Genomic DNA, 26,413 nt, shown 5'->3' with positions numbered 1-26,413 from the left:
AGAACAAGAGAGAAAGGTGATCTCTCTTGTGCCCATTTTAACCAAATTTCCAATGTAAGACAATGATTTCTCCTTTATATTGTTCATTAGTTTGCATGCATAAGATCATTTGTTAATTTTATGACAAATTAAATTATAACATATATGAATATGTAAGTATATAGATCTACTTTTCCTTCAATTGGTATCAGAGCAATTGAAGGAAAAGTAGATCTATATACTAACATATTCATATATGTTTTAATTTAATTTGTCATAAAATTAATAAGTGATCTTATGCATGCAAACATATAAACAATATAAAGAAGAAATCATCATCTTACATTGTGATTTTCGGATCAATAGGGCACAACAGAGTTCTTCTTCTCTCTTGTTCTTGAGCTCTCCAAATGGAAGAACAAGGATTCAAATATAGAATCCCTCCCAAAAGCATATACCCAAGGAAAACTCATAATAACTAATATTATTTAGATCTAGTAATAATATTAGTTTTACTATAAAATTGACACAAAATAGATTGTATTTTTCTCTTGAAAATTTCGGTCAAGAGGGAGTATTTTGTGTGGTTTATTTCTCTAGAAATCTCATAAGATGTAGAGAGCATATTTCTTTTCTTACTCTAGAAAAATTATATGCTTGAATGAATGAATAAATAAATTGAAAAGAAACTCTTTTCTTTTCTTCTATGGTTGGCCGAAAAATAGCCTAACAGGGTCGAACCACAGGGAGGCGATGCAATTATTAGTTGTCTATTTTTAGTCTTTAAGGTAACAAATGTGGGGGTTTGAATTTATTTGGTCTATAGCTGAAGGCAATAGAAGACAGTAAACTAAATAAACGGATGAAAACAAATATTAAAAGAGTGCTAAGATGGTCGGTTCACTATAGTTTCGGCGGCAGTAAACTAAGTAGATCTAAAACAAGCACGTGAGACGGGAAAATAAGAAGTCCTCTCGGTCCATCCTTACAGGTAGCATTTTTCGATCTCGCTACAGGTCCCTAATATCACTAATACTAACTTTCGTCCTGAAAAGTGACTAAAAGGTCTAAATTAACTTATCTTTCGATCTCATTAATCTAGTCGTCTTAATTAGGTAGCCTATCTCCCTTCCCTATCTTTCGATCTTTATTGGATCGGTCAATTCCTAAACATTCAACTAGTCGCGTGCACTCGATTCGTCAAACATAGCAATTAATTTAATTAAAACGAAACAAAACCTCACGTGGCCAGTCGATCGACCGGGGTATGCAGTCGATAGACCATGGCGCGATTAGGTCTTCCTATTCTAATGTCGCCCACTTCTACAGATTCCCTACATCCTAGCACAAGGTATTTAGCTACTCATGACTACGACGAAAACAACAATAAGATTAAGAATTAATACTACTGAATTCATGCTTGAAATAATTAAACAATCAAATAACATAAAGCGATAATTTCGGCTTCGGGAAACTAACTAGAAATTCTATACTACGAACGAAATAGAGTAAACTGAAATAAGAGCAGAAGAATACCGTAAAAGCAAGAAGGAAGATCAAAATCGAATGCAAAAGTAAATTGTATTGAATGATTAAAACCCCGAATGCAAAACCCTAATTAGTTCCCTAATAACTGAATAAAAACTGGATTAAAGCTTGATGAAAACTAGATGATTATTCTGAATGCTAAAGCTATGTTATATAGGAATACAACGTAGTTCTTATTCCAAAACCTAATGTACAATGGGCTTCTTAATTCTCGATCTTCTTATTCACGTCAGAATTAGCGGCTTGGTCGATCGACCACACAAGGCAGTCGATCGACTGCTCTTCACTAAACAGTAGCTACTGGAACTCGTGATCTAGTCGATCGACTAAGGGCAGCGGTCGATCGACTGAAGTAGCTGATACTTGACTTCTAAATTCTCGTGGATTTGTCTTTCGGGCCTCGAAATGCGCACCAATCTCGTTCCTTGAGTAAATACTTCACGTCAAATGCAATGCACGGTACTCGGGGACGAATTTAGCTCAATATGTACTCATTTCCGCATAAATCTGCAATATTACATAAAAATACGAAAGTAGACGAAATGGGGCAAATAGTAGCATAAAACTACATAATTGGGCTCTGAAATGCGTGTAAAATAGGGTGTAAAACATCATATAAATGACACGCATCAAACTTCCCCAAACCAAACCCTTACTTGTCCCCAAGCAAGAACTAGACTCGATCTTAAAACCTAATGGAACGAGTTCAATCTCAGAGCGAAATGCAAACTGGGTAGCCTAAACCAATTTAATGCAACAAATAATAATCAATTAGTAATATGAATCATGCAAACGAGTTATATAGTCGTTAAAACTTGCTGAACCGTCAACTGTAGAGACTTATCAAATCAGACTCTCACAGGTCGCTTAAATCACTCAATAAATACAGGTGAATATATGTAAAAGATAGAAAGAATTCATTTTGTAATGAAAATCACCTAACTAAGACCTATAAGAACATGCCTGCAATCTAATATGAAAATAATCTCTACAACCGTGCATATGCATTCCAACCAAACAGATGACCATGACACATGCCGAGGTAAATATGGATATGTGAGGTAATGGGTAAGAGGAGGCAAAACAGTATGGGAATGTGGAGGTATAGATGATCAAGCTAGTACCCAACAAAACCATATGACAACGTCCAACTTCTTGCTCAAATTAAATAATAAAACTGGTGCTAATTATCAAGCACAAATCTCACAATCTCCATAATAATCAATCAACTCCCCATAAGATAGAAATGCAACATGGGAGCAAAAATCGCCATTTAATAAAGACTTTGTATAGTGCGAAATGATTTTTTTTCTCTTTTCTTCTCGGGCTGCAGTCGATCGACCAATGAGGCCGGTCGATCGACCTCCCTCTACAGTACCGCACGCATCTTTTTTCTTTCTTTTTCGAATCATTTTTTTTTCTCTTCTTTTCAATTCTATATTTTTTTCTTCTTCCTTTCCTTCCTTTTTCATTTTCCCAACATCATCTCAAAAGAGCATTTGCAGCCAAAAATGAAGTGACAATCCCAACAACTAAACTACTAGCTTGACAAAGGCAGGCTAAATGTAGGATGTCGTTAACAGGACAAAAAGGCTATTTTTGGCAGTGTGGAGCTTATGGGCAAAATGAACAAAGGGGTGACCTCTTCCCCATGTGTCAACAAACCACAAACCAAATGCATACAGGTATTAAGCAGATTAAGTTCATATTTATGCATATTTATCTAACATGTCTCATAAGGAGTAACTACTCACAATCCTAGATAAACTGGTCATGAATGTCACCAGTTATAAGCTCTAAACCTCAGAAATATAAGTAGTTTGCCAAAAATTAAAGTCAAGTCTCAAGCTTAGCGAGATAAATTAACGAAAACTCGTAGATATGCATATATGATTCTACTAATAACATGTCAATTAGCAAGGCTTAGGCATAAATAGATGCAAATGCAATGTCATCATTGAAATACTACCGTTCCGACTCGACCTATATGTTAAAATAAACATGCAAATTTTTGAAATTTTTCAATTTTTTTTGAATTTCCTGTATATATAGGAAATAAACAACAATGCAAGACAAAATGTAAACGTGAATGCAAGCAAATGAAATGCAACGCAAAACCCTTCCCCAAACCAAATCACACAATGTCCCCATTGTGCAAAATCATGTAATGAAATAAAAGGAAAACGGGAATTTGCGTGAAATTAACTACATAAGACATGAAGTAAGAACTCGGAAACTCACAAGACTTAAAGCGCAGCAAAAGGAAACCTCCCCAAACCAGCGTGAGCTAGGAGGTTCCAGTAGCCAGCAGTGCTACTAATAAGTACCTGAAAAGACAAACAATACCACGTGTAATTCTGAGAAAGCAATTTATGAAGCGCAAAATTATGTGTAAAATAAAGGAACGGAAGAAAACAGAAACGAAACGGAGAATAAAGTGGAGAAAAGACTCCCTCAACTCCGCAAATCGACCAAACTCAGCAGGGGAATGATCGAAAACAAGTACATCAGCAACAACGGTCGATCGACTACATCACCCAGTCGATCGACCAGAGTGAACATGAACAAGCTCCTGGAAATCGCAGCTCAGTCGATCGACCACACAGGCCAATCGATCGACTGCAATACCTGCTGTAAGTTCTGATTTCTTCGAATTAGCTCAATAAATTGAGCTATCAAGGTCTATAAACCTGCAATTACACAAAATAACGCGCCCAAAATTGCGCAAAACCCAAAGCAATAGTCTAAAGTGTATAAAATCCTAAGCAAACTTATTAAAATGCGAAGTCTCGCACACACAAAAGCAATAAAAAGAGTTAACGAAAGCAATAAAATGTTTGTAAAGTCTTTGATCAACTAATAGTTGATCAAGAACGGCCACGGAATGGCCCGCTTACTCGGCTTCTGGCTACAAGAGGTAGCCTCTACAGTGCTCATCTCCTCAGCTGCACTCTTCTCAACTCCAACATCCGCTAAACTCAACGGATCAACGGCTTCAGCATCTCCCCAATCAATGACCTCTTCTGGCTCATCAGAATCCAAGTCGGACTCCGTTTCTTTGACTGGCTCATCATCGGGCTCCTCATCTATGCCATAGCTAAGACATCCTAGACCACCTCTTTGAACGACTGGCTCCGTCACAGTTGGAGCAACATGCGGCTCTTCCTTCCCCAAACCAGCACTACTACAAAAATGATCAAAGAGAACGGTTGCCAAGCGTTCTTATAGCTACTTTGGACCGTCCTGTGGCCAAGCGTTCTCTTTTATTTAAGAGAACGGTTGAAATCAAGTCAACCCGGTCTCTATGTAACTACAATCAGAACGGTTGCGCTCCATAACCGTGCTCTTTGATATATCATGGAGAACGGTTTCATATGATAACCGGTCTCTTTGATAAGGCAGCTCTCTTTGATAAAGATGTCGAGATATTTGGCGCCGTTGTTTTACCTTTTCAAAGAGATCGGTGAGTGATAGAACCGTCTTATTTGTTAATTTCAAAGAGAACAGTTTTTACAAGGAACCGTTCTCTTTGATCCTGACATTTTTTTAAAAATATTTCTGCTTTTATCGTAACCCCTACACGACTGAATCGTATAGCTCATTAGAATTAAACCTGCATTACAATTCATAAGCTCCAGCATGTTTAACGCAACAAAAACCTTCAGCTTTAATTTGAAACGTGCAAAACATAAATATACAAAGTCCTTGAGCTTTAATTTGAAACGTGCAAACAAAAAATATACAAAGTCGTATCATGTTTTTAAACGTACAAAACATAAATAAAAATCCTTCAATCCTCATTACTTAGTCGCATCCAAGTGCAAAAATAATTGACCATCAAGAAACTGTAATCATCGTCTTCATCCACCATTACTTTTGGGCTTAAAATGGAGGGTAAATTCAGCCCAAATATTCCGCATCTCGTCAATTTGCTCAACCGTATATGTCGTTGGGGCATTAAGCATGAACTATATACATAAGACACCCGAAAATTTAGTTAACACATTATATATGACGTGTAAAGTAAAACAATTATGCAGATTGGACGGACTATATTGCTCCTCTTGACAGTAGTTGGTCATAGAGGAGAATTACCCACATTATGCATATTTTCAAGTAAGCATACATTAAGAATAGATGGCTTAACACTGATAATGATTACACTATGAAAGATGGCTATGAATGGTTGAGGAACGGCAGTCCTAAGGTTGATTGGGGGTTCTTATGCTGGAATTCTATATGAGATTTGTTGTGCTGAACCAGAGGATCATACTCACTTATTTTATCATTATGTAAGAAAAAATAAAAATAACATTTTATGATCACTTAGTAAACACAAGAAATAAAATCGATAAGGGAGTTCATAGTTAAAAATGGTGAAATATAGAAACTAGAATTTCACACTTAATTTCAATTTTTGACAAATAGATGAGTTGCAAAGTGCACCTTACTTGTTCCAAGCCTCTAATTAGTAATTATCAATATCTTTCCAACCAAGTATTATAAAATTGTATGTTAGATCTCCTCGTTAGATTTGCTATTATTATAGATTTGAGAACAATTCAAAGATCAGTAAAGTTAATGTGTTCCTATAAGTTAATAATTTTTTGTGACACATAATTATTATCATATCGCCTTACTAGTTACCACTAAAGATTTATCGGATTTAATGCTACACAGTCACACAAACTTTAAATCCGTAGATAGCATTTTCTATTCGCATGTATACTCAGACGAGCTCCAAGCTGCTACAACAGAATCTGGGGATACAGCTCAGGATGCAGAATTTGGTACATTGGTATTCTAATGGCAGGGGGTCCAAGCTTCAGAGAAGGTATAGCAGCTTATGAAGGATATTAAGTCAAGGTTTCAAAGGCTTAATGTCAGTTTGCTCTCTCAGGCCTCAGCGTGATATATAACCATATAAGCTGGTTTCAACAGTTGCAATGATCGTTTTTCCGTAATAATAGGTGTTTTTCTTTGATGATGTATTGGTTTATATGAAGAGTTGTAAATATAACATTCTTTTGAGTTTAATAAATCGCTTAACTTTCCCGAAAAAAAGTAAAACAATTACTAAGATGGAAATGAGAAAACACAGAGAGATGAAAATGATTGAAATGAAGAAAATAAAACATACATTTGGGGTAATATTAATATATCTTCCTTTGATAAGCTCCAACATATATCGACAAACATAATATCCGCATAATACGCTCCCAAGAGGTAATGAGATATACATACATATTATATCGTCTACTCCTTAGTTATGGCAAAAAAAAACAATGATTGAAATATACTATAATAATAAATATTGACAATATAAAAGATATACCTTAATTAATTTCCATGTAAGTGATTTTGCCTCGAACTCGGCAAGTGGATCGATAGAGTTTCTTTTCTCGAAGGCTCTATATTTCATTTAACGTAAATTAGTTGTCACTTCAAACATAATTCTAATCACTAATAATATCAAATATACATGATTTACCTAGTAACTGTTTTCACGAAAAATTGTCGAGGCTCCGTACATCCAGCAGGATCACACTAATACACGGTACTTTCAGATGGACTAATAGCCGCCAACATCCAATGATCACTTCGATTAAAAAAAGCGAACAATGAGAATATTTTCACGTATTTATCCAGAAATAAATAAAAAGAAGTTTGAAAAGGGGAAAGTTTATGTATACCTTTCGTGATAAGCTGCAAATATAAGTTTTCAGGATGATGGGGGTTCTATATGTACTCCAAGTAGCAGACTGTAAGAGTAAATTAGTGAAAGATGCTTTACATGGTTAGAAATTCTCATATCACTCCAAGCTGCTCATTAGATTATTGCAATTCTCGGGTAGGATTAGACCGACAAACAGTGATTCATGTTCTGCCATTTCAAGTAATGGTTAGTTCAGGGCCTTCGGGGTTTCTTTGGGGTGTGGTTAGCAAGGTTTTGTATAAAATTAGTAATTTCAGGGTAGGCTAGTGCTGTCAAGTCTGACATTGTTTCTTACAGTATGACAGGATGATGACTCAAAGTTTCGGGAAATTTTCTGGTTGGAGAGTTCACACCACGTCCGAAGGATTATAAGGTGGTACTATAAGACGGTCTTACCCAAACTCCTTGTTCGGTTACGTAACAGGACTATATAAGAACTGACGAACATCTAATCTATTTTTCTGATTTTTTCCTACATGTTTCCTGACTGGTAAAGTAAGAGGCTTAAAACAACAGAGAGTTAAGTAAGCTTACTCTAATAGTATACACCGAGTTGAAGAGTCAATATAGAAACACAGATCAAAATGTGGGTCCTTAAAGTTAATTGAAGTTCTGTTTGTCATAGATTCTCCATAACAACAAAATACACCTGCATTTACATAAAATTTAACGTTGTCATCTTTCATTACAAAACTGATCACATAGAGCTTAACATATACCGATCCAACACTTCACTTAGGCAACGTCTCAACATTACATGAACTGATACTAGGATTTTATTTTCAGCATAAGTGTACCTTTTCACCCCCAATGCCTGGCCTTGAAGCATGAAGGCCATAATACTTGGCTAGCAGAGATTTACTGTACTTTTCGAGATGACGATAATAACTTGGAAGCGTTTCCATAAGCACCTGCAAGATACATGATTCATCAACTACTGGAACTTCTGAAAATGCTGTCAAATACAGTTACTCAGACCAGACAGCCTTAAAAGTTGGCTGGATAACTCAATCTGAGCTAAAGTGATACAAAACCTTAAAGTTATTGCTAGAGTAAGGGTGAATGCTGAACATTTCTGAACAGACGTGTTGCCACTCAAACCCGAGTATAAACATCAAACACTTAAACCTGTGCTAACCTGAATATTTTTATTCGGAGCCTCGGAGGCAGTGCTAACCTGAATGTTGTAATTTTACATTGTTTTATACACAACTCGATAACTCCCATGGAAGATCAATGTACAAAACTCTTATTAAATGCTTCCCTAGTTCATTATATTCTGGTTAGCATTTTTTTCGTACTCCATGATTCTAAACAGACTAGCAACAAGCAATTAAAGAGGCAAAGAGTTAAGAAATATGACAGGGTCCCCTGATCATCTCCATCCCAGCCACTACATGTGACAAATTCACTAAACTCCTATATTGCAATCACCATAGCTTCAAACACCAAGCCCCTATAACCGTCTAAAATTATACTCCGTAGTCGGTATGAACAAACAAATTATGAATATGCCTGGTACAACTGTACAAATACTAAACCCTAACATCACCATACATTAAATTATTTATACATAGGGGCTTCCATTTTTAAGCCATGGATATTGTTTTAAAGGTAGCAATTCAATGAATTAACCGGGGTATTTAGGGATTACCAGCAGCAAAAACAATGGTCTTAAAGCTAACATTGAAGAGTAGTGAAAAATGGTCTTACCATCAGCAAAAACAATCGGCAACGATGAAAGGCGAGCGATCAGGGACAACGAGGTGGTGGCCGGAGTACGAGCGACCACGGACAACAAAGGGAGAGACGAGTGAAAATCAAACCGTGCTACCTAGGGCGAAAACGATGATGGTTGTGTTTCAATGAAACAGATAGAAGTGTAAATGGCATGTTTAATATTTAGGGATTTACAAATAGAACAGTCAGTTAAATGGACCGTTCTCTTTGTTTTTTTTTTTTTTTTTAAGGAAAACGGTTCTAGATATTACCCGGTCTCTTTGTTAATTTAAGACGGTTGGTCAAACGTAACCGTTCTCTTTGTTAATTTACAAGCACAATTTGAATACACAACCGTTCTCTTTTGGACTCATATATGCGCGCCCAAACTAAAAATAACAAACAGACCAGTTCCGTTATCAACCGTTCTTTAAGTAGCGTTCTCGTAGCCTTAAATTGTAGTAGTGCAGCTCCTACAATGTCCAAAACAGAAGAATCTTCCTCCAATTTGCTCCCAGTCTGGGGCGGAGGTGTTATAGCAGAAACAGGTATAGAGACAGGCATATCAGGAAGCACAAAATAAGATTTCTTCTCAGAAACTGTATTACAAGTGACTGGCCACATGAGGTCTTTTTCTTAGTCATGCAGGCAAACACAATAGAATGTTTCCTTACTTTGAAGGTCAAAGTCCCTGAACCAACATCTATAACTGCACCAGCAGTGTGCAGAAATGGTCTACCCAATATGATAGGAATCTGGGCATCCTCGGGCATATCTAGTACAACGAAGTCAACAGGGAAAAAGAACTTTCCTATTTGCACAAAAATGTCCTCTAAGACTCCTATAGGCTGGACCGCAGATCGGTCAGCCATCTGTACTGTCATGTTGGTAACTGCAAACCTAGTCAATTTCAACTTCCTGGCAAGACTCAAGGGCATTACACTAATACTGGCTCCTAGGTCACATAAGGCCTTCTCAATAGAAAAGGTGCCAATACTACATGGAACGGAAAAGCTACCTGGGTCTTCTAGCTTATGGGGTGCAGTGTGGGTCAAATAAGAGCATGACTCCTCAGTTAGTGCGACAGTATGCACAGTTTCAAGTGACTTTTTCTTAGACAAAAGTTGCTTCATAAATTTCATGTAAGCAGGCACTTGATTAACTAACTCAAGAAAAGGAACTTGTACGTTTAAGCTACGAATAACATTTTCAAATTTATTAAACGATACCTGTTCCTTTGTCGGCACCAATCTCTCTGGATAAGGGGCTGAAAGAAGTAACTTAGCCCTCTCCTCTAAATCTCTCATGCCGACATCGGTGGATTTAGGCTGAAAATCCACTACCTTCTCCTTGTTGTAGCTTGACCCTTCTTCAGACCGTCTCAAAAATGAACCATTAATCGACATCGGGCCATATTTCGGAACCGGGACTGACCCATCAGCATTCGGGTCTTGCCTCAATATTTTCGGAGTAGTCGTACCCCGAAACAAGTGGTCCCTCAAGTTATTGGGCATTGGAGGACGAAAAGACTCACCATCAGCAGCGTTGTCAGTCGATCGACCATGTTGGTCGATTGATCGATCGACATCTGACAGAAGCTATCGTATCTCGCGGACTGGTCGATCGACTGGGTATATCACTCGATCGACTGATATACCTGGTAATCGTCTTTTTCTTTCCACTGTTCGTTCCAGCCTTCTTCATACTCGGTTCCGCCTCATCTTTTTCAGCAATGTCCTCGATCATAGCGGGCCCATCAAGGGTAAACCCAATCCTCAAAGTAATAGCATTAAGGGTCTCCTTTTGATCCGTCTACGACGGTAAATATCCCGGAGCTCGAGTTGTATTCTTGCTTGCCAATTGAGCAATTTGGCTCTCCAACATCTTCATCCCGGCCTCTCTAGCTTGAGACTCTTTCAGCAACAAGTTTTTCAATTCGGCAAATTCGAAACCTTGGGACTGCTGCTGCTGCTGAGGAACATACAGAGGCTTTTGGAACTGTTGCTGCTTATGAGGGGGCACATAATTCTGTTGCTGCTGCTGCCGTGGAGGTGGAGTTGGATTCAGGACATTTTGGCTACTCCACATCAAGTTAGGATGGGTATTCGGCTCAAAATAAGTATTTGTCTGCCTATAATGTTGAAAGGCAGCACAAGACTCATAGGGATTAGGACAGTTGTCTGAAACAAGTCCTTCTCCGCCACATCTCTTGCAAACGAAAGGACCGTCTGAAACAGCATTCACATGATAGATCCCTCCTTTTGAAGCTCCTCCTAACTCGTATTTATCAAACCTCGCCGTAAGAGCCTCTAATGCAGCTATAGAAGGGGATTCAGCACTCCTCCTTTGATTTCCCCTGGAATTCCCGTACTCAGCTTTATGGGTGGCCAAATCATCAATAATTTTCCACCCCTTAGTCTCTCCAACATTCTCCTGGAATCTGTCACTAGCTGCCGCATCCAGGATAGCTCTCTGATCGTCATAGAGCCCATTATAAAATTGATTGCATAGACTCCATTTTTCGAACCCATGATGCGGAATGGTTCGCACCAGTTTCTTGAAACAGACCCACGCCTCATGAAAGTTCTCATCAGGACCCTGTTTAAAGCTCGTGATCTGAGCTCTAATGCCATTAGTCTTCGAGGCAGAGAAATACTTCTTGTAGAATGCTAGGGCCAAGGAATTCCAGTCAGTGATCCCATTAGCAGCTCAATCCAGGTCTCTGTACCACTCCCTCGCAGCATCTCGAAGAGAGAATATAAACATAGTCTCTTTCACCTGGTCCTGGGTCACACCAGTTGGTGGGGATATGGAACAGCAATAATCTATGAATGTCTCCATATGCTTGGCTGCATCTTCATTTGCAGCTCCCCCGAATTGGTTTCTCTCAACCAAGTTAATATAAGAAGGCTTCGGCTCGAATAAGTTAATATAAGAAGGCTTCGGCTCGAATTTTATGTCTTCCCCTGGTAATGCGAATCCTTTGTAAAGATTCGCAGTTGTCGGCCGCAGTGATCAGATTTGGCTATACTCGCTTCTTGACCATGATTTGGAAAAACGGAGATGTGACGGTCTCAGCTGAAGAAGTGGAAACAGGAGATGAATGTGGATCCTCCTCAAATAGCTCGCTCTCGTAGTAACTGGACAGAGTACTCAGCTCTTCCTCTATCGGCAATACTCTAGATGATCGTTTCAATTCATGCAAAGTCTTCTCAATCTCGGGATTGAACGGTAATAATTCACCACATGTGACCTGCGCATAATAAGAAACGTAAAAGCAAGAAGGAAGATCAAAATCGAATGCAAAAGTAAATTGTATTGAATGATTAAAACCCCGAATGCAAAACCCTAATTAGTTCCCTAATAACTGAATAAAAACTGGATTAAAGCTTGATGAAAACTAGATGATTATTCTGAATGCTAAAGCTACGTTATATAGGAATATAACGTAGTTCTTATTCCAAAACCTAATGTACAATGGGCTTCTTAATTCTCGATCTTCTTATTCACGTCAGAATTAGCGGCTTGGTCGATCGACCACAAGGCGCGATCGATCATGCTCTTCACTAAACAAGAGCTCATCGGAACTCGTGATCTAGTCGATCGACTAAAGCAAGCGTGATCGATCGATCAAGTAGCGATACTTGACTTCTAAATTCTCGTGGATTTGTCTTTCGGGCCTCGAAATGCGCACCAAGCTCGTTCCTTGAGTAAATACTTCACGTCAAATGCAATGCACAGTACTCGGGGACGGATTTAGCTCAATATCTACTCATTTCCGCATAAATCTGCAATATTACATAAAAATACGAAAGTAGACGAAATGGGGCAAATAGTAGCATAAAACTACATAATTGAGCTCTGAAATGCGTGCAAAAATAGGGTGTAAAACATCATATAAATGACACGCATCAAATGTGTTATATGTATTTTTAGTAATCAATTTGATAGAATTCGCTTTTAACGATTCGTGGTTCGTAGGGTATCAAGCGAATCCGTAACCATGTTTGCAAGCGTGTTGACTTGTATGACCCCGTATTGGCTAGTGGGTCAAGTCGGTTGAGCGTGCCCCATCAATAATATTAATAATAAATGTTATTAATTTTAATAATAATAATACCAATAATAATTATAATAACAACAAGAATAATAATAATATTAACATTAATAACATTATTATTCACAACCACAACCACAACAACAACAACAACAACAACAACAACAACAACAACAACAACAACAACAACAACAACAACAACAACAACAACAACATTAACATTAATAACATTATTATTCACAACAACAACAACAACAACAACATTAACATTAATAACATTATTATTCACAACAACAACAACAACAACAACAACAACAACAACAACAACAACATTAACATTAATAACATTATTATTCATTTTAATAATAATATTCATAATAATAATAATAGTAATTATAATAAATAAATTATTAATAACATTATTATTAACAATAATATTAAATATAATAATAATAATAATAATAATAATAATAATAATAATAATAATAATAATAATAATAATAATAATAATAATAATAATAATAATAATAATAATAATAATAATAATAATAATAATAATAATAATAATAATAATAATAATAATAAAGAATAATAATATTAAAAAAATAGAATTATTGATAACAAAATTAATAATAACTATTAAATTTAAGATGAGTAAAGCTGAAATGAGTTGAACTTAATGGAGTGAATCGAAATCAATCGAATCGAATGGAGTGAATGAATTAATCAATCAATCGAATCGAATCGAATCGAATAAGAATAATTTGAATCGAAATAAATTTGAAAATAAGCGAAAGAAAAAGGGCCTAACTATGGTCTACAGAGAAGAGGCGTGGAGTATAATCACCACTGGCGATTTTTGATTGAAGACAATAAGTGATTTTTTTTTATTTGGAGAGAAGCAGTTTGTGGGATTAATCGTTCTTTGATCACCATCCAAAAATTTAGACAGATGGATTTTGTTTCTTTGCAGGGGTATTGGGATTGAATTTTTTTTTTGTTGGGCTTATGCTTAATGGGCTGGTCTCATGGTATAAGACCGCCTTATTAAACAATTTGTGAATCAGAAATAATCAAATTTTGTTTCGGGCCATTCAGCTAAGGCCTTCAGCAATGGATTGGGAATGGCCTCATAATCTAAACTTATGGTTAGAAATCTGAAGTACATGATAACCTCTTACTAATTGTCTAAAATTCAGAAAGTTGTAGTCATTATTGCAGCAATTCTATATCATACTTCGGTTAGTTTTATTAAGCCGCATAACAATGTATATGTTAATGGATAACTTCGAAATTAATTCAACAAGTTCTTGAAATAGGGAATGGACGCAGAAACAATCAAAGTATTCGTTTCCAGCCACTATTGTTAACCATCACTCAATGTCTTGGATTACCAGTTCCAGAATACGAAATTGTTGAAACAGTTGGAAAAAAGTGTTCAGTTACTGTGCGAACCATAAACAACACAATCGAAGGGGTATACTTGGGCGGACAAGCTATGACACTTGAGAATTCTATGGAGAAAGCCGCACAATGCGCAATCCACGACCTAATTAAAAAGTACGGTATTTACGTGAAAGATGTCACAGCTGCTAGACAAGAAAATTGTGAAAGGTTGACAAACCTATGGCGCCTTAAGCGACAGGAGCTAGAACGGCTTCAAAAGGGGACCAAAGCTATCAATGGAACATGAATTTGAATTTAAGGAAATGCACGAGCTCAACTACGTGCAAATCGATTTCATGCAAACATTGCAAGAGGTTACCAGGAAATTATCGTTAAACTGCTCTGGAACAAAAGTGGTCGAACACACCCCCTGCAGCTTCACAGCATGGCTCACTATAACCCACCACAACAGCAACAAGGGTCTAGAAGCAACCTTTAGCAACACAGCTACCACTTCTACTAGAGCTGTTCAGGAACTTGCCGAGCAAGTCATAGAAAACTTAGTTCCTATCTACAACATCGAAGTCATAGATGCAAACTATGTACCGGATAAACATGAAATCGCTGCCCTTGTCTGTGAAAACATCAAGAATAGGTGCCTGAAGCTTAAGGGAAATATGGCTGAAACACAGGTACCAAACGCATTACCATAGTGTTTGGCAAAATCTTCAAGATGTTGCGGGTAATTATTTAGTTTAGTTACAGTTTCAGATACTACATGAAACGAACTAAGTATTTTGTTTATGCTTTCATGAAGAAGATAACCGTTACAATTAACATCCGTTTGTTCACGAATTTGGAAGTAAAAACCATGATTAGGCGTAACCCGACATCTAGGAGTGAACGATTATGCCTGGAATGTTTATTCGTTTATGCTTTGAAACCTTTTGCAAATTAAGAGTTATGGTGTTTTAAATTATAATCAGCTATTCTTAATTTGTCCATTCTCGGTCTTACATTACATGTGTTTCGAGAACAAACAAAACCAACAACTAATTTACGGTAATCAAACAATGTGTTTTTTGACAAGTAGTCTAATCGTTTCAGTACTTTAGAAGAAGCATTACAGCAATTAAAACAAACATGAAACAAAAAAAAAACGTATACAACTTCAGAGCTGAAATCAAATGAATTACCAACTTGTTAATTTCAGAGATTACCTCCTTCAAACTCCAGACAACAGCAGCATCTTCATTTTCAAGTGAAGGTGAAATCTTGGTTTCAAAGCATTTGTGAAAGTAAGCTGTTCTTCCGATAACCACATCACAAATTACTTTAAATAGGAAAATGCTCTATACATCATATTTATAGGGAAGCAAACGTATGTGCGGATTGGCTTGCAAATGTGGGTGTGAGACAAAATCACCGACTGATAGTGTGGGAACCGGATGAAGCGCCGGAGCATTTATTCCGTCTGATGCAGCAGGACACTAGTGGAGTATTGTGGCCTAGGATGGTCCCCTCGTATACTACCTAGCATGTTCCTTGTAGTTTGTTTAGCTTTCCTCTGTTTTTGGTTTGTTTTTATGTTTCCTTTTTATTTCCCTTCCGTTATCTTTTTAGGGTAATTCCCGCTTCTTGTAACCAAAAAAAAAATATAACCACATCACATGGATGCAAAAACATGCAGTTTGAAAATGAAGGCGTCACACAGTTTCGGAAACAAATAGAATACCGCGCCCGATAGGGTGCGAACCACAAACTAGTAAACATAAAAGCTACAAGTTTAGGAAATACGCTTACAAGGCCAAAGAAACTGATCATGATGTAACATAGCCAGATTTTTATAATTCAAAAAAAAAAAATTTGCTTTTGCCAGATTTTAGCTTAAAGAAAAAAAAAACAGAATCAATTTTTGAAGGATAGATTAAAAACCACCACTGTAGAGATGACGACTACATGACTCCAAGTTCCTAAAGCAGAATACAATGTATCATAGTTCACTGGTATGACATTGGAAAAAATAAGATTTGGGAACAGAATGAGACCTCAAGCTCCTCCAAATCCTCGGTAGCAAATGAAGTGGATGGAGCAGCAGTAGCGCCATTCATTATTGCAATAACTGGAGATGACTTAGCAGACTCGTCTGACGGCTCGGAGCTATTTTCGAAAAACTCAACTTGATTTGCTTTTCCCAAGTTATCCTCAAGCTCATCTAGCTCAGGAACAGGTTCTTTGTTGGCACCATAAGGGCCAGACATAATCTTCTCGATTGCCAACGACTCTGCCTCATTGAATTTTGATGGAACTGCAGGAGCAGGTAAAGTCTTAAGGGAACTTATCTGTGAAGATCCATTGGCTTCAAAGGTTTCCAGGTTTATCATATTGTCATTTTCCCTTTTTCTCTTCTTCCCATCATCTGGTTTATCAGAAATGGATTTACATTCTGATGCTTCTGCCATAGCGCTGACAGATGAGTTGCCCTCTACAAACCGCCTACTCTCACTAGATGATTTAGTAGGACAGGAAGGTTTTATACCCCCAGGGAATACAAAAGCAGGTATATTTCTCCTTTTCACATGGCCTACACGGATCTCCATCCCAGGTTTCCAGCGAGTATACATATTTACTGTTTGTTTAAACTCATCCACAGTCATTCTTATATCAAACTGCTCCCCTTCGCCAGCTGGAATCTCTTTCTTACGTTGCAACCCCAAGAAATAACTGCAATGAAAAGGTTTGGATTTATCGGAGAATTCACCGGCGTGTGGATGGCACTGAAGCATGTTGTACGTATGTCTCTCTATCTGTTATGTTAACAGCAGAATGTCAGGAAAGAAAAGGGAAGTAAAATCAAATTAGAATTGGCTGAAGTATTAGGCCCACTCTTTCTTTACCTTCAAAGTAAGCGTACGAATACGAGACTCAACCAATCCCTTCCAATTTAGAAAGTCATCAGCATTCTTTGCATTGATGTCTATCTGCAGATAGTTTTTATATGCTTCAAAAAAGGGATGATGCTCAAATAGTGTATCAGTCAGCTTTATTGGCTTCCATTTCCTGAAAGCGTACAGAATCACCCTTAGGTGGAACTACAAAAAAGTATACATGTGATACAACAATGGAACATGGATATACTTATACACAGCATAATTCCTGTGTTGAAAACACAAGTGGATGATTCTGCATAGCAAAAAGTAAACCTGCATCACAAAACAACAACAACAACAACATCATAGCCTCAATCCCAAAATGATTTGGAATCGGCTGACATGAATCATCCTTCAGAACCGTCCATGGTTGAACACACACCTCAAAATGTGAAATTATAAAAAAGAAAAAGTGCAAAACAAAAGGGGAGTGAAACATAATATAAAAGAAGGTAAACTTAAGGTTTTAAAATCGAAGTCCGAATTTCTTTTATAAAAACTTAGAATTTAAATCGTGAATAAAGATTAAAACGATTTTGAAAAGCGAAGTAAAACTTAAGGGTTCGGAAAACCTTAAAAGTGAACCAAGTATTAATATATAGCAAAGCTGTTGGTAAAAAGGTGTAATAAAACCGAAAAGAACAAATACATTTTTTAAAAATTAAATAAAAAAACATTAAATATTTCAAATAACGTCAAATACTAAAAATTCACATGTATCATTTCCCTCCATTGTGCCCTCTCCGTCACCATTCCCTCATCAAGCCCGAGAAATCTCATATCGTGCTATATCACTCACTGAGTCTCAACCATGTCTGTTTTGGCCTCATTCTACCCCTAACAACCTTTTCTGTTCCCAGGTCTCCAACCTCCTAACGGGTGCGTCCATAGGTCTCCTTTTCACATGGCCAAACCATCTTAGTCGGTTTTCCATCATCTTGTCCTCTATTGGCGCCACTTTCACCTTTTCCCTAATCACCTCATTCCTTAAACGATCTTTCCTTGTATGGCCGCACATCCACCTCAACATACGCATCTCCGCCATACTCATCTTTTGAATGTGACAATGTTTCACGGCCCAACACTCGGAGCCGCGTAAAGTAAGGCAGGCCTAATTGTCGTGCGATAAAATTTTCCCATTAATCTTTGGGGCTTATCTTTATCGCATAAAAACCCTGAAGCACTCTTCCATTTCAACCATCCCGCCTTAATTTTGTGAGTCACATCTGCGAAAGCAAAATCTAATGTCACTTCCCGCTTCATTTCTCTCCCCGAAACCAAAACCCCCTTGAAAGCTCTCGAAGGCAACTCGACTAGTACCTACATGCCCATTGAGGTCACCACCAATGAACAATTTCTCTCCAATAGGGACTCGTTCTACAACCTCTTCTAGATCTAGATCTTCCCAGAGGCTCGTCGAAAAGAAGCATCCAATCCTACTTGAGGTGCGTAAGCACTTATAACAGTCATCCCCGACTACAAGCTTAATGCTCATAATCCTATCACTCTTTCTCGATACTTCTACCACATCATCGATATAATCTTTATCAATGACAATACCCACTCCATTACACTACACCCGGGTCTAAGAAGCGCGCTTCTGAGGAGACGCCCCAACGGTGTTCAAATTCTGATTCATGTCCATAAAATGTGACTTAAGTTTTTATGCTGGCTGCCACAAACCTACAGCAACCCTCCTCCTTTATCTGGGCTTGGGACCGACAGTGAATGCCCGAAAACACTCACAGGCGGAGTTCACAAAAAAAAAAAAAAAAAAAACAACAGAATTACAAGAGTATGTCTTGAAGTTACCACTAAAACACACATGATGAGAGGAAGACAATGAAAGAAGTACAAGTGCACAACAGGATCATAGCATAAAAGCAACAGACAGAATCCGAACTGAACAGATCAGGGAATGTGTTATGATTGATGACGGACTATAATAACGTTTGATAGCATATTATGCAAAAACAATATACTCCCTCCTATTCACTATATTCTTCCCTATTTCCTTATTCGGATTATTCGGGTTTTCTTCCCTATTTCCCTTTTTAGGTTGATTTGTGTGGTCTAAATTAAATTGCATGTGGGGTAGTGTATTTTGTGTGGTCTAAATTCATTTTCTTATTTATTGTGCAAAAAGGAAAGGGGAAGAATATAGTGAATAGGAGGGAGTACCATTTTAGCAAGCTGACTCTATAACTAGACATCCAACTACATGATAACATGGGCAAAGAATCTGAACAATAGAATCTAGAGATAACATACAACCAAAACATAGAGCCTCCTCCAAGAAAAAACTGGCGATAGTAGTAAAAAAAAAAAAAAAAAAAAAAAAAAAAAAAAAAAATAAAACACCCGACATCAGAGAAAGGAAATGCTGCCACAGACAATAGCTAGGCCACATCACCACCCTAAAACATAAAAAAAATACCTCGCAAACTTCATGGCCCCTTTGAAACGGTTCCATCATAATCCTTAGAGCATTGGATGAGACATTATAGCTAGAATTCATGTACGCAGGAGTTACAATGGGCATCAAATGATATCTGTCCATGGGATTCCTCCTAGGGTCCCACACTGGCAGACCAAACGATCCTTCCTCAATATCACGGAGCATAACATGATTTGGCCACCTCCATTGACTGTAAACCCTAAAGAAGTGAGATACCAACATATTGGGCAATGCATTAAGGTACAGTTGACAAATGCGACCAACTAGTAGTGCCCAATTGATACCACCAAGAAATCCAGCAACCTAACCACAAAATGGACAGCGGTTGATCATTGATTCTAAACAACAGCCTAAAAACGCTAGACTTAAAACTGTTCAAGTTGTAAAATAACAACAAAGAGTAACTAGCAGGCTCAACTAGATGTCTTTTATGGGCTCCAAAAGAAGGAAATAAATTATTACGTACATTTGAGTAGACACCACGACATTTTGCCCAAAATCTCATGCATCTAAGTGTTGTACGGAAGTTCTAAAACACAATACAAAATTAATTGAACAGAACTAGTTTGAAAGATACGAATATCAATGACAAGTTGACAACAATAAAAAGTCTCAAGTAAAAACGGATATTCATAAAGTATCCCCCTTAGCTTATAGAATCAATTGTAACACAAGTTGCATACATTTATATTTGGAACCAAACGCAAAATTTGATCTCAGAACTCTTGCAACCATTAAGACTACGGATGATCTCGCTCATCTGTATTCTGCAAAATTGAATCTTGCGAGATACCCAAATCCTGATATTTAAAAAGAAAAGCAGTAGTCACAAAACCGGCAAACATGCACCAGAGAACATACGTATAACATAAATATCCAAGCAGCTCCCTAACTGATGTACTTTTGTATGCCATAGGGGAGAACTATTTGTAGTTGCACTAAAATTTTATTTCCATACAAATTTCCACCAACAATTTCTGCCTTATAGTTGGTAATATACAGAGCACAAAATGCAGATTAAGCAAGATACAAAACTTATGGGGGAAGTGCTTCAAGAATGTTAGATTTTTTAAGTTAGAACTAACCAATTGAAGTCAGATAGCATCTTATCGAAAAGTGCTTGACGAGTTGATGCTAGTAATGTCTCAGGCCGAGCACAAAGTGGTGTGGACAAAAGTCATCCGTGTCTACGTGATGTATGACGGTATCCTACTTAATCTTTGAGCTCCACCCCAATCCGTGCAAATAAGGTACCCTAAAAAATTTCTTCTACTTAAACTTCACATCTCAATGCTATAACAATCAAACAAACAGAACTTTGGTGCAAAGACAAGGTTCAGCTCGATGGCTTGATTCTACGCTTACAGAAAACCCATTGCTCTCCCCAACCATACACAACTAAGAGAGTAGACATCAACTTGACTCAGATACAACTGAGACATCATAAGACCCACCCAATTCAAGATTTATCGAAAATAAATCCACACTAGAACGAGATTCAGAAAAAGAAAGGAGGACTCATCCGAGGAAAAGACATAACATGACATGAACACACTTCATATAGGAGCCAAAAACACTATTCTCTTTACTGTAGGGAAACACTTGAGTCTCACAAGTTCAATCTAACATAAAAATCACCATAACTTCTCACAAGTAGTAAGAAAAATGAAAATGCACTCGAAGAATACATGACATTGAATCCAGATTTTCGGGAGTGTATAATGCATATGAGAAAACAACAATGATACAAAGGTTGAACTCACATCAGGAATCACCCAAAGAGACAACTTTGCATACAGAAGATCAATAAAGACCGCATTAAACCTGAATTCCATCACTGGAACATGAGCATCAGGGACAGCACGCAGTTCTGTAACTTCTGGCATCTCGGACAACATCCTATGGAGCTCACCAAAGAAATCTTCCTACATCCAGAAACACCCAAAGTAAGGGCACCAAATTGTATACTTGAACAGATCACACGAGTTGGCTAAGGTTCGATTTTTACCTCTCGTGTTGCATGTCTAGGCCCGACACAGAGTGTATCTATATCAGCTCCAGGGCCATGCACCTAACAACGAAAAAAATAGTGTGATTAACAGAGCTAACTCGCAAACACTAGGATCAATCTTTAAAACAAAATACCTACTCGGAATGTGCCCTAATAATTGCCAAAAGAAAGAATAGAGATATCACATTCAAATCGGGACAAAATGTTGTTAGTACTAGGGTTGTAAAAGATATGAGCCAGCTCATCGAGCCCTCGCAATCGGCTCAGTCAAAACTCGGCTTATACTCGGTCAAACCGAGCTCAAGCTGGAGTCGAGCTAGGGTAAAACCGAGCCAATCCCGAGCTAGCCTTGCTCGGCTCGAAAGCTCGTTTAGGCTCGTTTATAGTTTTTTTTTTGTATAGTTTTTATACTCTAATATTAATGGTATTTCAAATTATATGTTATTTTGGCATTTATAGGTATATTATAATAAATTTATCCATTATTATTTTATAATCTTATTTGTCTTGAAAAATATTTATACGGAGTATTTAATTAGATTCAAAAAGCAAGAAAGTGAACAAAATATACTAACAAAACGAGCTCGATTCGAACTCGAGCCGAGCTCAAGCTTCAATTTTATAGGCTCGACGAGCTTCGAGCCGGAGCTCCAAATTCCGAGCCGACCCCAAGCTCGGGCGTAGATCGGCTTGTTTACAGCCCTCGTTGTTACCTATTCATCTCTACTAATCTACTATACGCCAATGTAATTGTTATTGCTGGTCAACTTCCAAACGTTCTTTTAATCTTATTAATCATACGTTAGCATCCACTTAGTTTTTTCTTCAATTAGCCAATATCCTACAATGTCCAAGGTCATGCCCATTTGCCAAAACGGAAGTATAATACCACATAAATGGATCAAACCATGAAGGCGTTCGCCACTATATAATAAGAGGTGCATTGAGAAATCCTGTCCCCTCATGATTCTATAATACAAGCTTTCCATAATATGAGCATACCATGTATAAACAATGTTAATACCTCTGTTTTCTAACTCAGAAGTGTGATTGTCCAGTCAAACCAGCTTCAAATGGAGTTAGGGGTCGTTTAGTTACCCATTAAATAACACAGGAATTCCAATTCATGAATTGCAAAATGGGTAACTTGTTTGGTTACCCTAATTCACATGAAATAGAATTACCTTAGAACTCTAATTCCTCCATAATGGAGGAAGTTGCTTACCTAGGTCCCCTTAGGTAAGTGGGATTGCCTACATGAATTGCATTTCCTTTATGCAACCAAACAACATTTTCTAATTCACGTGAATTCTAAAATCACGTGATTTATCACTTCCTAGGCAATGCAATTTCCAACATGCAACCAAACGAGATACAAACGTTTGGTTGGGGACGTTTTCAGATTTACGATTTTGGTCAATAGCCCTCATTTGCCTATTCCCTTACAGGAATTTTGGACAGTGGAATTTATTGACCAAAATGGAGGGAATAACGAGTATTTAATAATTTAATATCGCCAGCCCATAATTTTAGGAGCAGAATGAAAGGCGTCAAATTAGGGACAGCAAAATAAATCTGAAGTCATTCCGCCATTCTGTAAAACTAACCTAACTACTTCTTATCACATGGCAGCTACCTCTGATGGTGCTCGAGAATTGACATATCAGGGCAAGGGGGATTAGCTAAACACCAATAAGTTGTTACTGAATATGACCTTTCTTCTGCCTTCCGAAATGAGACCAGGCATAATATCAGGAATGTAGTTACTTAGGCTACAATTCCTAATACATATACCACAAGTGCCTTACTCTATAAAGTTTGAAGTTTGAAGTCCAGTAAATCAGTTGTGTTACAACTTGCAACTGCTGCAAGCTTGGGTGGTCAGCAAGGAGGTATACAAGAATCCAATGTAATTTGTGATAGAGAATCTAAATCATTCAAGACTCAAACGATGATTCAATTAATTAAATATAAGAAGCATTCATACCCCAAGCCTAAGACGACCCAAAAGTGAAGATCTTGGCATTCGCTTCCTGAACCAATTGATCATTCAACCCCTTGGCGCGACTTATTGTTTTCACCCAAACCTTGACTATCTATTCCATCACAAAACACAATCAACAAGTGTCAAAATCAAACAAGCAAAGCAACACCCGTTAAAGACGCAGTTTCACCTGATCGAGTCTTCCAAGCACTTTCTCCCTTTTGACAGCTTCCTCCTGACTCTCGTACAACCCCACATTTTCCAAGTACTGTAAAAAACCACCATAAACTCGGTTAAGTATATCTATAGCTGGCAATCAACAACCCAATATCAACATAATTAATTAACTAAATTCAACATAAATAAACAACAAACAACCTTTTCAAGCTCGTGAGTTTTGATCACATCATCCTCTGTTGGCCCACCCAACGAAACGGATTCTGTAATCCCCAACCTCTGTCCATTAGGCCGAATACCATTCGCTCCATAGCTAGCCATTTATAGCTCAAAGACAAAACTTTTCCCTCGATTCCCTAACAAAATTCTTTCTATTCGCTAACAAAATCTCTCAATCTACACTATATAGTTGAAAGGCAACCTAAAACAATAAATTTTGTGATTTTCTAAATCACGCGCACAATTTTGCTATTTCCCGTAAATTTTTCCGCCTTCTTCGAAATTTTTATTTTTCAGCCACAGTGGAAACGAAAAATCAAAACCCCAAAAACAGAAAACTCCAATAAACTATATCCCGATGACCAGCAGCGCTAACCTTGGTTTTCACCACTGACCGACGACAGAGATAGAGGAAGGGGACATCGGCGGCGGAGGGTGGATGTAACACCCCGTAATTTCGGACCCTTATTATATTGCGAAAGTAATTTATTAATCAAGTAAAATTTAATATTAATGTATTTGAAGTAATAATAATTCAAAGAAATATAATTCTATTATATTTTGAAGTAAAGTATTTATTTTGATAGTTTCAAAATGTTTAAAAATAGTTTAAACCATGTAAAAACCATTTATTTCGAAATAAGGGCATATCGGGAAAAATGGCAATTCTTGTGAAAATTGGGCAAACGATTTTGGAAATGGGTCATATGAGTACTCAATCTTCTTGTAATCTCGTGTTTAAGAACTTTGGCATTGTCGGAATTTGCATTTGACAAACGGTTCTAATTATCGTCGAAACGAGCCGAAACCGACTAATAAAATTCCGCCAAAAAAATCCCGCTCTCTCCTCCTTTTGGGCGGCACACCCTTCCCCTCCTTCCCTTTTTATTTTTCTTGTCCAACATCATCCTCCTTGAACATTCTAAAACATTCTAACCTAAAAACACCATTTTCATACCTTTCTAATCTAATTTTCATCATAATTCACTCATTTCTACTCCAAATTTCATAAGGATTACATATTTGGAATCCTCTCTTCATTTCCAACATCCTGGTATGTATTAAATTCATTTGCCCTAAATTTATTTTGTCCACCATTTTTAGGGTTTTGATTATTAGTGTTTATAATTGTGTTTTTATTGTTTATTTAGGTGAAGATTTAGAAGACGAGTTTGGAGACTCGTATATAGTTGAAGATAATGGCTAGTTTGCATATTAGGGTTTGGTGTTCAAGGTGCTAATTGCTTATTTTGTTGCTAAAGGTAACATATTTCGAGTTACTCGACGAATTAATGTCACATTCTTTGCTTTTTGTGTGATTTTGTAATTGTTATTTGAGTAGTTTATTTCACATGAATATATGGGTTAAATTCATGTCTTTTGTAAGTATAAGTTCACATATTAGTATGGAAATGAATTGGGAATGATTAATTGATGCTTAAAACGATGTTAAAATGAACAAAAACGGAGAAATGGAGGATTGGGGGTGGCGGCCCAAACGGCCCAGCAGGCCCGGCAGGCCCACGGCAGCCTTGGGGTTGGCCCGGGTCGGCCCGTTGCTTGTTTGCGCGATTTTTCATGCGTTATTCATCGTTTCGGGTTTATTAATGTTAAATTTAGTATAAGTAACATATGGGTAATCATTTGAAATGAATCATGTTAGTAGTAAATATAATTTTGATGGTAAAATTATGTTTATATTGGTAGTTGCACATGTTAGGATAGGTTATGATATGAAAATGTAATGAATAGGCTTAAAATGAATTTTATAGCGATAAATGCAATGTTTGGATGATTATGCCGAAAGCTGAGCCTTAGTCCCTTTGACTGGATCGATGTCAGTCAATTGTGTGATTGGTCAGCCGCAATTGAACCCGTACCTGTCGCAGGACTGGGGTTGCGGGTAAAAATTCGGTTGTATGAAAATTATTGTGAAAAATGGATAATTGGCCTTATTCTTGTTTTAGGTCATTTATTATGTTTTTAGTTTACATGTGTTGTTGGTTGAATTGAATGGTTTCTTATATTGTAGAAACGGCCTTAGATTCCCTGAAACCTTTAATATTGTTAATATTGCTTGAAATGGAATTGGTATTGAATACTTCTTGCAGGTTGTTGTGTTTGTCATAGATAGGCCTTTATAGTCTTTGACGAGTATATGTTCACTGCTTAATAGCCTTTGTGTTCCTGACTTGGTGGGATTATATCCAAGTTGGGGCATGACCTCGT

The 26,413-nt window shown here is 37.3% G+C and overlaps 1 long non-coding RNA gene, 1 other non-coding gene and 1 pseudogene across 2 annotated transcripts; 1 reads left to right on the top strand and 2 right to left on the bottom strand.

Annotated features, from left to right (window-relative positions):
• Positions 1-5,221: 5,221 nt before the first annotated feature.
• On the bottom strand, positions 5,222-9,166 carry LOC141658796 (uncharacterized). The gene is made up of 7 exons (XR_012549432.1): positions 8,957-9,166; positions 8,041-8,154; positions 7,778-7,892; positions 7,221-7,289; positions 7,019-7,126; positions 6,863-6,938; positions 5,222-5,495 (listed from the first exon to the last, which is right to left on the bottom strand). It is a non-coding gene; the product is annotated as an uncharacterized LOC141658796 (long non-coding RNA).
• A 2,320-nt stretch (positions 9,167-11,486) lies between these two features.
• LOC141588973 (small nucleolar RNA R71) lies at positions 11,487-11,593 on the top strand. The gene has a single exon (XR_012519936.1). It is a non-coding gene; the product is annotated as a small nucleolar RNA R71 (small nucleolar RNA).
• A 4,533-nt stretch (positions 11,594-16,126) lies between these two features.
• LOC141658795 (nuclear poly(A) polymerase 1-like) lies at positions 16,127-24,620 on the bottom strand (annotated as a pseudogene).
• Between the last annotated feature and the right edge of the window lie 1,793 nt (positions 24,621-26,413).

Source organism: Silene latifolia, chromosome 6 (genome assembly GCF_048544455.1).
Source record: "Silene latifolia isolate original U9 population chromosome 6, ASM4854445v1, whole genome shotgun sequence".
Taxonomy (NCBI): Eukaryota; Viridiplantae; Streptophyta; class Magnoliopsida; order Caryophyllales; family Caryophyllaceae; genus Silene; species Silene latifolia.
The sequence above is the reverse complement of the archived record's forward strand: the minus strand, read 5'-3'. Positions and strand labels throughout refer to the sequence as shown.